At 42.4% G+C, this 10,149-nt stretch overlaps 1 long non-coding RNA gene across 1 annotated transcript; it reads left to right on the top strand.

Annotated features, from left to right (window-relative positions):
• The first annotated feature begins 419 nt into the window (after positions 1 to 419).
• LOC125330488 lies at positions 420 to 8,569 on the top strand. Its single transcript, XR_007205563.1, has 4 exons — positions 420 to 526; positions 637 to 876; positions 6,637 to 6,717; positions 7,233 to 8,569. It is a non-coding gene; the product is annotated as an uncharacterized LOC125330488 (long non-coding RNA).
• Positions 8,570 to 10,149: the final 1,580 nt, after the last annotated feature.

Below are 10,149 nucleotides of genomic sequence, written 5' to 3' on the forward strand. Positions count from 1 at the left end.
CAGGCACATGTGTCTGGGTTAGCAGTTCTCTGACATTCCCTTTCAATCATTAGCCACAGGCCATTATTTCTGCTTGTCTGAGTACCCTTGATGTCTATGAGGTAAAAAAAAAAAAAAATAGAATAAAGTGCCTAAAATGTTTTGCCAATGAGAAAATTTGATGATAGAATGTCTCCTCAAACTGTCCTTGTCCTGTATTCTCCTGCCTGGGAAGTTTTTAACTTCTCTTACTTTCTGATTTAAAATATCTCTGACTTTGTCCACTGTGCATCCCAATTAGACAGACGAATAAGCTGTTGTTAAGCTGTATCTCGTCAGACTCTTGCAAGATCAGAAAAAAAAAAGAGGAAGCCTGCTGCCTTTTCTCCTTTCTTATATGACTCAGAGCTCTTGCATAACAACTGCAGCAAAGTCATGCCTTGATGAGAGAGGTCAGAGCCTTTGGAACAGAGAAGAAAAATTCAGTCAGAAAATCAGTTCTATATTTGGAGCAACAACAACAACAAAAAGCCTTTTCAAAGGAAAGGTAAGTTCATAAATATTTTGTAAACTTTCTGTAAGCTTGATTAGGAACCTGAAAGTGCCTAACTTTATTTAATATCCTGCCAACTTCAATCTGTCTTTTACTCTTCTAAGCAACTGTCTGCACCAGGATCCTGTTCCCTGTCCTTGGAAAACACGTGTTAACCCTATTAGCAGAACAGAAAGGAAAAGCTGAAGTGAAAAGCTCCTCTCCCTTGATCTCCACAAACACCTTGAAAGCTGTTGACATGTTTGGATTAGAGTCTAAGTCTACAGCATGCTGGAGCTACACATCTGGCATTTCTAATGACACTGTTTCAGGAGACTCGATAAACTCGGAATCTTCACCTGATGGTGAGTTGGCAGTGAATTAGTCCCTTTAAACCTGACAGAAACCATCCAAACTCCAACTTAACAGACATTTTTAAACTGTGTTTTACCATGTTGCATCAATGTGTGAGCAACACTCTGTGATGGAACAGGCCTTGGTTTCTTTTACGTCAATTAATTTCTTTAATTATTGATACTGCAGCCAGCCTGGGGATCCCAGCACAGGAAGGACCTGGAGCTGCTGGACTGAGTCCAGAGGAGGCACCAGGATGATCAGAGGGATGGAGCAGCTCTGCTGGGAGGAAAGGCTGGGAGAGCTGGGATTCTTCAGCCTGGAGAAGAGGAGCTCAGGGGTGACAGAGAGTATAGTTTAGAGGGATATTGGGAAGGAATTGTTCCCTGGGAGGGTGGGGAGGCCCTGGCACAGGGTGCCCAGAGAAGCTGTGGCTGCCCCTGGATCCCTGGAGGTGTCCAAGGCCAGGTTGGACAGGGCTTGGAGCAGCCTGGGCTAGTGGAAGGTGTCCCTACCCATGACAGGGGGTGGGACTGGATGGGCTTTAAGGTCCCTTCCAACCCAAACCATCCCATGATTCTGTGATTCCTCTATGATTTACTGGTGACTATAAGTGTTGTAACAATTTGCTTCTACACCCAAAACCACCATTCCCCATCCCAGGGGTGGATAGGACACTTTCTCCAAAGGCTTTTCCAAAGCTTTTAATCCCTTTTCCAAACACAGGTTTATCCCTAATGAAGCCCACAGTGGGCTGTGATGGTTCAGTGCATCCTTGCAGAGCTCTTGGTATTCCCAGGATGCAGGTTCTGATCCTGGGCTCACTCAGCCAGAGACACCTTGGCCAGGCATCCAGTGTCACACGGATGATGGGCACATCCAGAGAAGCAGAACTTGCATCCAGTGGGAAGTTGAAGATGTTTTCAGCCAGTTTTACACTTCCCTGAAGTATTTCCTGAGACTTTTAGAAGCTGACAGCCTGATTCCCAGCATACAGTCTTTCCTGGGGTGTGGAAGGACATGCTCAGGACACAGCCTTACAGCTGTCTGCTACAATGCCACCACCAAAAGAATGATAAAATCACTTTATTTCACTTTTTACTTTAAAGGATGGATAAGACAGAGCAGAGGTGAGGCCCTTCCCACATTTCCAGATTTTCCCTTTCTCCTATCTCCTAGCTATTTTACTGACACACAGAGTAGCTGTGTAAATATACTTCACATGAAAAATTGGTGAGGAAAAACTCCATGGGAATTTGGGGAGTGATCAACTGAAAACCTGTTTCTTAATGCTTTACACGATAAAAACAGTATGGAAGAGATTGTCCGATATATTTTGAGGCCAAGAGTGATTCTGTTGTCCTGACATGGCAGTAATAGGTACCTGCAGAAAATGACACATTGATCACAGAGCTATGAGGCACCTGAATAAAAATTAGTAACAATAATTCCAAAACTGCTAAAGTACAGGATTATTTTGGACACCCATAAGAGCATGGAAAAGAGGCCATCACACTGGTTTTTTTCTAGCGCATTCTCAAGTGCTTTTGTCTGGTCTTGTATTTCTGTATGCAAGCCCAGGCTTGTGGGATAAGCACAAGCAGAATTAACACATCATCCATGACTTCTTAAAACCATGTAAGCACTAAATTCCAGGTGTCTCATCCCTACCTAACTCGCCCATCAATCACATTTTTCCCTGTGAAGGGCTTTCCTAGCAAGACAAATACATGAGGAGGTGGAGCAGACACACTATTCCTTAAGTTATTCTCACATCTGTGCTTAAATAGTCAGCACTTCCATCCTCTGGAAGTATTAAAGCAAGGAAAAATCCCCCCTTCCCCTTAACTTGTCTTCCTTCCATGCACAGCGAAGTCTCACAGACAAAATGGCTTTTAGAGAGTGGAGAAAACAATTATTTTATCCTTCATGTAAACAATGTCGAGCTACAGTTCGTCTTACAAGGAAGTACAGAGTGTCACTAAAGAGTGACACTAAAATGCAATGCAGTTTTGAGGAGAATAATAGCTAAAAGAAATATGAAACGGATGTGTTCCTTTTTCATATTTCTATGTCAGTAACGCTGAAATTTCGCCACCATAGGAAGAAAAAAACCAAAAAGAGCATTTTTGTATTTTTCAAAGCAGTGGGAGCAAAGCTGGAGCTGTGGAGATTAAAATCAAGAACACAAATCTCACTGCTGTTGGTATCTTGAAGATGGACTGGTTTTTATTTTAAGTTTTCCTTGAATTTGTGTCCAAAGCTTTTGTTGCCAAAATTTCTGGATTATTTTATACCATGTAAGAATAAAGTTTTGGATTTAAAATCTGCTGATAAAAATACCAGCTGCAGATAACCCCACATGCTCATCTAGACCACGAGTGTATTTTCACCCTGTCTCTGCCATGTGGAACCCAACAGGTCTGATTTCCCTTGTAACCAAAGCCTTTCTGGATGCCATAGGGAATGTGTGACAAAACACTTTGGGAATTGGAGGGAGATGCCATTCCCAAGAAGATCTTTGTGTGTCTCCAGCACAGAAGTGTTTGCAGGATGGAAGTAGAAACGTGTACACACAGCTGAGAGAGCTGGAAGGGATTTCAGAGGGTGCTTTTCTGTCTGCAGACAAATCTGGGATGTGCTTGGCACACCTTGTGTTCTCCTCCACCTGTGTTCCCAAATTATCCAACACAATCCTGGAGTGACTGCTCCTTTGCTGGGGACTAGTAGGAGATTGCCTGGAAATTGCCAAGAAGGCTGAAAGATGGGAAGAGGAGAATTTTTATACAAAAACACATGGCAAAAGTAAAGATTTTCTTTGGCTTCAATATAAATTGCTGCTGGACTACATAAATTGGCAAATACTTGTGCTGCTTTATTGGGACAAATGGCTGTTGTCTACTTTAATATACCCCTAAGTATTCCAATAAGGACACCAATAAGTCTGGAATACCTGCTCTCTTCTTAGATTGAGATAAACAGCAAAAATACACTCCTTTGTTCCTGCATCCTGGGGTTAAATGGCTTTTAAACACTATTTTTGCATGTTTGCGTGGGAGCAAAGTAACAAAAGAAAATTAAAGAAGTCTTCCCACCCCCATCCCTTTCTTTCAGTTGAGCTAAGGATGGAATATTGCATCTTCCCCAGAAATATTCTCCTGAACATCAAAGAAAGGCTGGTTCTTAAGCAGCCTGTGGATTCTTTTTGAATAGAATCGAAAGTTCTTATCCTATTTTTATTGGACACATCCTGTGTGCACATGTACTCATATTTAAGGGATGGGGAAAATGTGCCAAGAGAAAGTTACCCATAAAAAATTGTGTGTGTAGGAGCTATGCACAGTAGATACAGAGCTTTGACTTACTCTGAATTTGCTAACAACTGCAGTCTGGCAAAATCACAGAATCACGGAATATCCTGAGCTGGAAGGGACCCACAGGAGGATCAAGTCCAACCCCTGTCCCTGCACAGACACCCCAACAATCCCAGCCTGTGCATCCCTGGGAGCGGTGTCCAAACGCTCCTGGAGCTCTGGCAGCCTCGGGGCTGTGCCCATTCCCTGGGGAGCCTGGGCAGTGCCCCAGCACCCTCTGGGGGAAGAACCTTTCCCTGATCTCCAGCCTGACCCTCCCTGGCCCAGCTCCAGCTGTGAAATGGTGCTGCATTAATGTTCATCCAGATTTTGATGTTAACCTTCACTTGCAGCTTCCACATTTTAGCCCTGCCATTACTCTGCATGATGTCAAACACCTAAGAAGTTCCTTCTTCCTGGACTACCATGGCAAATACTTTGTTGGGGTTGTCCTCCCACTTATAAAAGGATAATAAAATCAACCTACTATGACTGAGTTTAAATTTGTCACTGAAATGCATCTGGCTCAATGCTGTTGTCTGATAGATTTGGTTGTGGCTGGACTCATCACTGGAGAGATACAAGCTGCTTGGAACATTCCCGAAGCATGGCATTTTATGGGATAAAAGCTTGGGAATCTGGGGAATTCTTCAGGCAGGCAGGGACATTAAACATCAGCACATTTCTCTATCCAGCACTGAACATGTGTATACATAGATATGTATATATAAAATATATGAACAGCAGCACTTTATCACTGCTGTCTCATGAGAACTTTCTACCTAACTTTCACCTTCCCTCTTGCTGACACACAGACCCCGGAGCACCTAATTAACTCCTGAAAGGGAAAGTTTGGCCCCTTTGGGAAATATTATCCCAGCTTCTCTCAGGATTAACAACATCCTCACTGCGAATATCCCAGCGCTCGAACAGGCTCATCCTGAATATTTAAATTTTATGAAAGAGGGCTGCTCTGCTGTGCCACTTTGGGCACAGCTGAGATCTTATAAAAATAGGCCCAGGATTTATTTTCCACCGTGTAAACAGGGTGGAATGGCACAATTTTAGTTCCATGTGGAAGCACAGCCATGTGTTCAGTAAAGCTGCCTCACGCACTGGAATGACAATTCCTTGGTTCACTGCCAAAGCCTGGAAACAGAGAAAAACCAGGTACTTGTGTAAATACACATCACATTAGTTCCCTTTAAAAACCTCTATACAATGACTTATTTCACATGAATACATTTGCAGTTTTCCCTCCTTTCCACCACAGCACTGCAAGTTACTTGTTTTGTTACAAAACATGTCAGTCCTGATAAGAACTCAGTGGTTTAGAGATAAAAAGCAAATATAGAATCTCAGATAGTCTAATAAAATCTGACAAGCTGTTAAAAGCATAAGAGTTCTGTTAACTGACTTTCCTGTGCTCGTGGAGGCTTTGCCATTAAAGGGTTTTAACAGGACGGAACATTTAAGCTGTTCCTGCAATCAGTTGCCCTGTGGTAGGTGATGACACTCATATCCAATTAGAAGAGCAGCAAGTGTATAATTACTGGGATTTCAAGGAAAAAAATATTGATATTCATGTATAGGAGTTTAAATTATGCCAATATGAGGTCCTTTTTTATGCTGTGAAATATCAATGAAATATATTTCTTGGGAAAATGCTATTAAAAAGACTGAATGTTTACTTGAGTGACTAAGCACTTGCAGAAATAAAATGTTAAGTTGTGAAAATGCTGTTGTAACAAGGTCATTAAATCATGTTGGAGCTTCTAATGAATGAGCAATATTCAGTTTCTGGGTTTGGTTCTTTGCTATCACTGGTGTTTTGTGGGGGAGTATCCACCAGAAAATTAAAAAAAAAAAAATCTCTGCACTACACATATAGCAACAGAATCTAACCAAAAGAGGTGAAATTATAAAACAAGTCATTAGGTAATTTCACAGATTCTCAGCAATAAAGAGAGATTGCAAATACTGAGACCCAAATTCTTTCACTGACTCAGGAAGTCACTCAAGGTCAGAGTATGGAATCTGAAGGACACTTCCAGCCCCAACAGTTTCATGGTATCTGGCTTTCTTTTCCTTGGGAAAAGAGGGAGACAATGGCTATTCCTTTGGGTGGTGTATTGCATGATTTACAATCAGAGTCTTTGTTTGAGGGATTGATTGCTAGATTCATTTAAAAATAAATACATTTTAATTGGGCAACTTCAGAATCTGCCTCCAGAAGCTGCTCAAAAATGATCAGGTAAGTATATAAATATTTCTGTTATTAAACGAGCCTCTCAGCCCCAGCCAACAGAGAAAATTCCACTTTGCTATGGCCCAAACCCACTTTTCTCATAAACCTTGACCATTTGCCTCAGAACTTCTGAAACGAGCCAAAAAATAACAAACTTTTCTTTTTTCCAGAAAGCAGGAGAAATACAACACAGTGACCTTGCAATTTCCACAGCCCCAGCCAGCCTAACCTTTGAAAAATGCAGCACTGAAGTGAGTAGAACAGCTTGTGGAAAAGCCTGACATTCCCCATAGTTCCAGTTACACTCCCGTGCTCAGAATGGCCATTGCACCAGAAGGTTGGCCCAGATGACAGGAAAATAACAGCAAAAAAGGAATAAACAACCACATTTATTTCACTTTGAACCTAAGAGCTTGTCCAACAGCTGAACCTTGTTTCATTCACAGCACTCTATTTCTACATTATAACTTTCTCATTAGAGCAGTAGTCTGCCAGACCTTAAATAAGTACTTTTACTGAGAATGTAAGGATTAATCCTTTTTGCTATTACTTTCAATATTCCTCATTAAAGAGCCACCCATATATGACATTTATTAATGTGTGTACACTGCATATTAATTCAAATTAAGTTCTACAGTGAATAATGCTAAGGCCCTCAAATTAAGTGAGTTAATTCCTCTCCTCATCTAATTGCTGAGACTATTATTTAATGTCTCTCGTTTTTCTCTCTATTAATAATCTGTTTGCTTTATTAAATTGCATTCAGTTGTTCCACTCCAAACTTGTACAATTAAGAGGCAAAGTGAAGGTTTTAAACAAAGGAGTGAAGAGTTTACATGGAAGGAGAAGAAAAAGGTGGTGGAGGAAACATCCAGATCATGGGGTATCTGTCACAAGTGGTCCTCTATAAATGAGGGAAGAGCTGGAAAAGATCAGTGAAGCAAAAGGATTGTTAATAATGTGAAGGAAGATAACCAGGGACCTGGAATGCACCAGTCGTGTTGGACCCCACTGGGGCTGCACAGGAAAACAAGGATGAAGTTGCTGGGTCCAGCCAAGCCTGAACTGGAGCTGACACAGATAAACTGCTAAAGCCAAAAAGACAAAACTCTGTGCTTAACATTTTGATTTTAAGCATAATTGTGTCACCAGGCTTTTCAGCTGCTGTTGTAACTAATGGTTACGAGCCCACACTGCTCTGAAAAGCCTCTCCGTCTCAGTGTTTCCTGCCCAAGTCATTCCATTTGTGAATTTTTGCTTGCATTTAGCATTCAGTGGGATTTTTTATTATTTCATTTCCCCCTTCTTTCCTCTTCTCCTGAAGGAAAGAAGCAGAGCAGGAGGGTTATGTGTGATAAAGACATGGTTCCTGTTCATGTCTTAAGACTTTCCCATGACAAGGGTAGTGCTATAAATATAAAACCCCAATTATTTTTAAAACACAATTTAGCTGAGGATGAAATAACTAAATAAATTAAGCCTTATTTCCCTGTAATACCTACAACTGTGATGCAGTCTGTAATTGCAGCATTTCTCTAGGTCTGTTCACAAGGAATGTGCATGTGTTTGAAGTTCACCTTGTTCCTGTTGTGACTAAAATATTCTGTGCAATAAGGAGGTAAAATAATTGTATCATTTCTGCAAACGAGTCCTGTGTTCAGGAACGAGCTGTGCAGTGGCAGAGAGACCTGCACTCTTTTCTGCATTCACAGTCTCCCCTCACACTGGTAATTGGATGCAGAGCCATTTCCACACTGTTTTTCCCATCAGCTTGGAAAGCACCTTCTGTTTTGCCCCTGACATCAGTCAGTATGGACATATAGTGTGAAGGGCAGCAGGAATAACATTGATCCCTGCTCTGAATTCCAACAGAGGGGTGTGCTCTGGTGGTATCTGACTTCCTTAGGAGAATCCAGCACTGCTGAGCCAAAATACTGCACGAAACAGCCCATTGTCCTTTGATATCCTGCCAATTACTGTCATTGCAGTGGGGAAAAATAAAAGTCACAAAAAAAGTCTTGGTTTCCATTCCTTTCCACAAGTTATAAGCACACAATGAGTATTTGATTGATTTACGTCAATCTGCCACTTTAATCCACAGGAAATAGCAGTGAGTGCATGGTAGACAAGCTCTTTGCCACAGCTATTTTCTCTGCCATCCCACAAAACTTTCCTGTGGACATTTACTGAATATTGTACCTGCACAAATTCATACAATCATGGAATGGTTTGCATTGGAAGGGACCTTAAATCTCACCTTGTTCCAAATCCCTGCCATGTGCAAGGATACCTTTCACTAGATCAGGGTGCTCAGGGCCTAAATTAACTTTAGGGAGTGGAGAAAGGAAGGAAAACATAAACTCCATGTTTCTTTCCACTTTTTTTCTGTGATCAGGGACAGGACCCAGGGAATGGCTGGAGCTGGGCCAGGGAGGGTCAGGCTGGAGATCAGGGAAAGGTTCTTCCCCCAGAGGGTGCTGGGCACTGCCCAGGCTCCCCAGGGAATGGGCACGGCCCCGAGGCTGCCAGAGCTCCAGGAGTGTTTGGACACCGCTGCCAGGGATGCACAGGGTGGGATTGTTGGGGTGTCTGTGCAGGGCCAGGGGTTGGACTGGGTGATCCCTTCCAGCTCAGGATATTCCATGATCCCATAGTATTTACCTTTCTGCCAGTAGCACAGCACAGGCTGGTAAAGTCCTGTGGACACACCTTGTCATCAGGGGTTGCTGTGAAATGCAAACAGGTGGCATTTTTCCTGTCACCAAAAAGCCTCTCTGGGAAGCAACAGTGTGGGCATTTTGGTCCCCTCCACCCAGTTCTGCCCTGATGTCACATCTGTGCTCCCACACAGAGCCAATAGCACAGCCCACCCTCTCCAGTGGAGTGTGTCTTCTTGTGTCAGGAAACACCCAAAGGTGAGCCCCTGCCAGAGGCTTCTCATCTCACCAACAAGGTCACAGGGATCTTCAAAGTCCAACTCCTGGCCCTACACAACACAACCCCACCATTCTTTTACAGGTCCAAACTCCTGTCCTGAGCAGCTGTGTGCCACATCAACACTTGCTTTTTCTCCCTGAGCATCACCCTGTCCACCCTAAAGCACTCAGGTGTGGGGCAGTCCTGTGTTTCAGTGGTGTTAAAATAGAGGAAAAGACCCTCTCTGAAGTGTGAGCTGTGGAGTGGGGACTGGGACACAGAGCAATCTGCTCCTCCTTGGTCTCTCTCCAAACATTTCTTGCTTCCAAAGGTTTCTGTTTGCACAACTCTCTGTAAACCTCAGCTTTTCTCTAAAGATGTGAACTGGTGGCTTCTTGTTTGAACTGTGATCCTCTATATTTTTCAGAGATTGTAGCTATAGACTGATCTTGGAACCAGAATCAATCTTTTTTTGCAAGCAGAAGGATATTTTTACATGACAAATCTTTTGGTTTAGGATCTCAGAACTTTCCTCGCGGAAGTCTAAAGAGTAATTCCACTTTTAAATTTTTTTCACACATTTCCAATTTACCTCATGAATATTCCTCTGGTGGATTCTCTGTTGTCCCTGATAAGATCCACGAGAGTGACTCTGATGGTCCCTAATCTGAAAGAATAATTGTTTCTTAGATTTTTGGTTTGCTTAGTTCTTTTTTTTCCCCCTCCCCTATAAATCTCTAGCTTGAATCGGTGTGATTATATAACAG

The sequence above is a fragment of the Corvus hawaiiensis genome, chromosome 9 (genome assembly GCF_020740725.1).
Source record: "Corvus hawaiiensis isolate bCorHaw1 chromosome 9, bCorHaw1.pri.cur, whole genome shotgun sequence".
Taxonomy (NCBI): domain Eukaryota; kingdom Metazoa; phylum Chordata; class Aves; order Passeriformes; family Corvidae; genus Corvus; species Corvus hawaiiensis.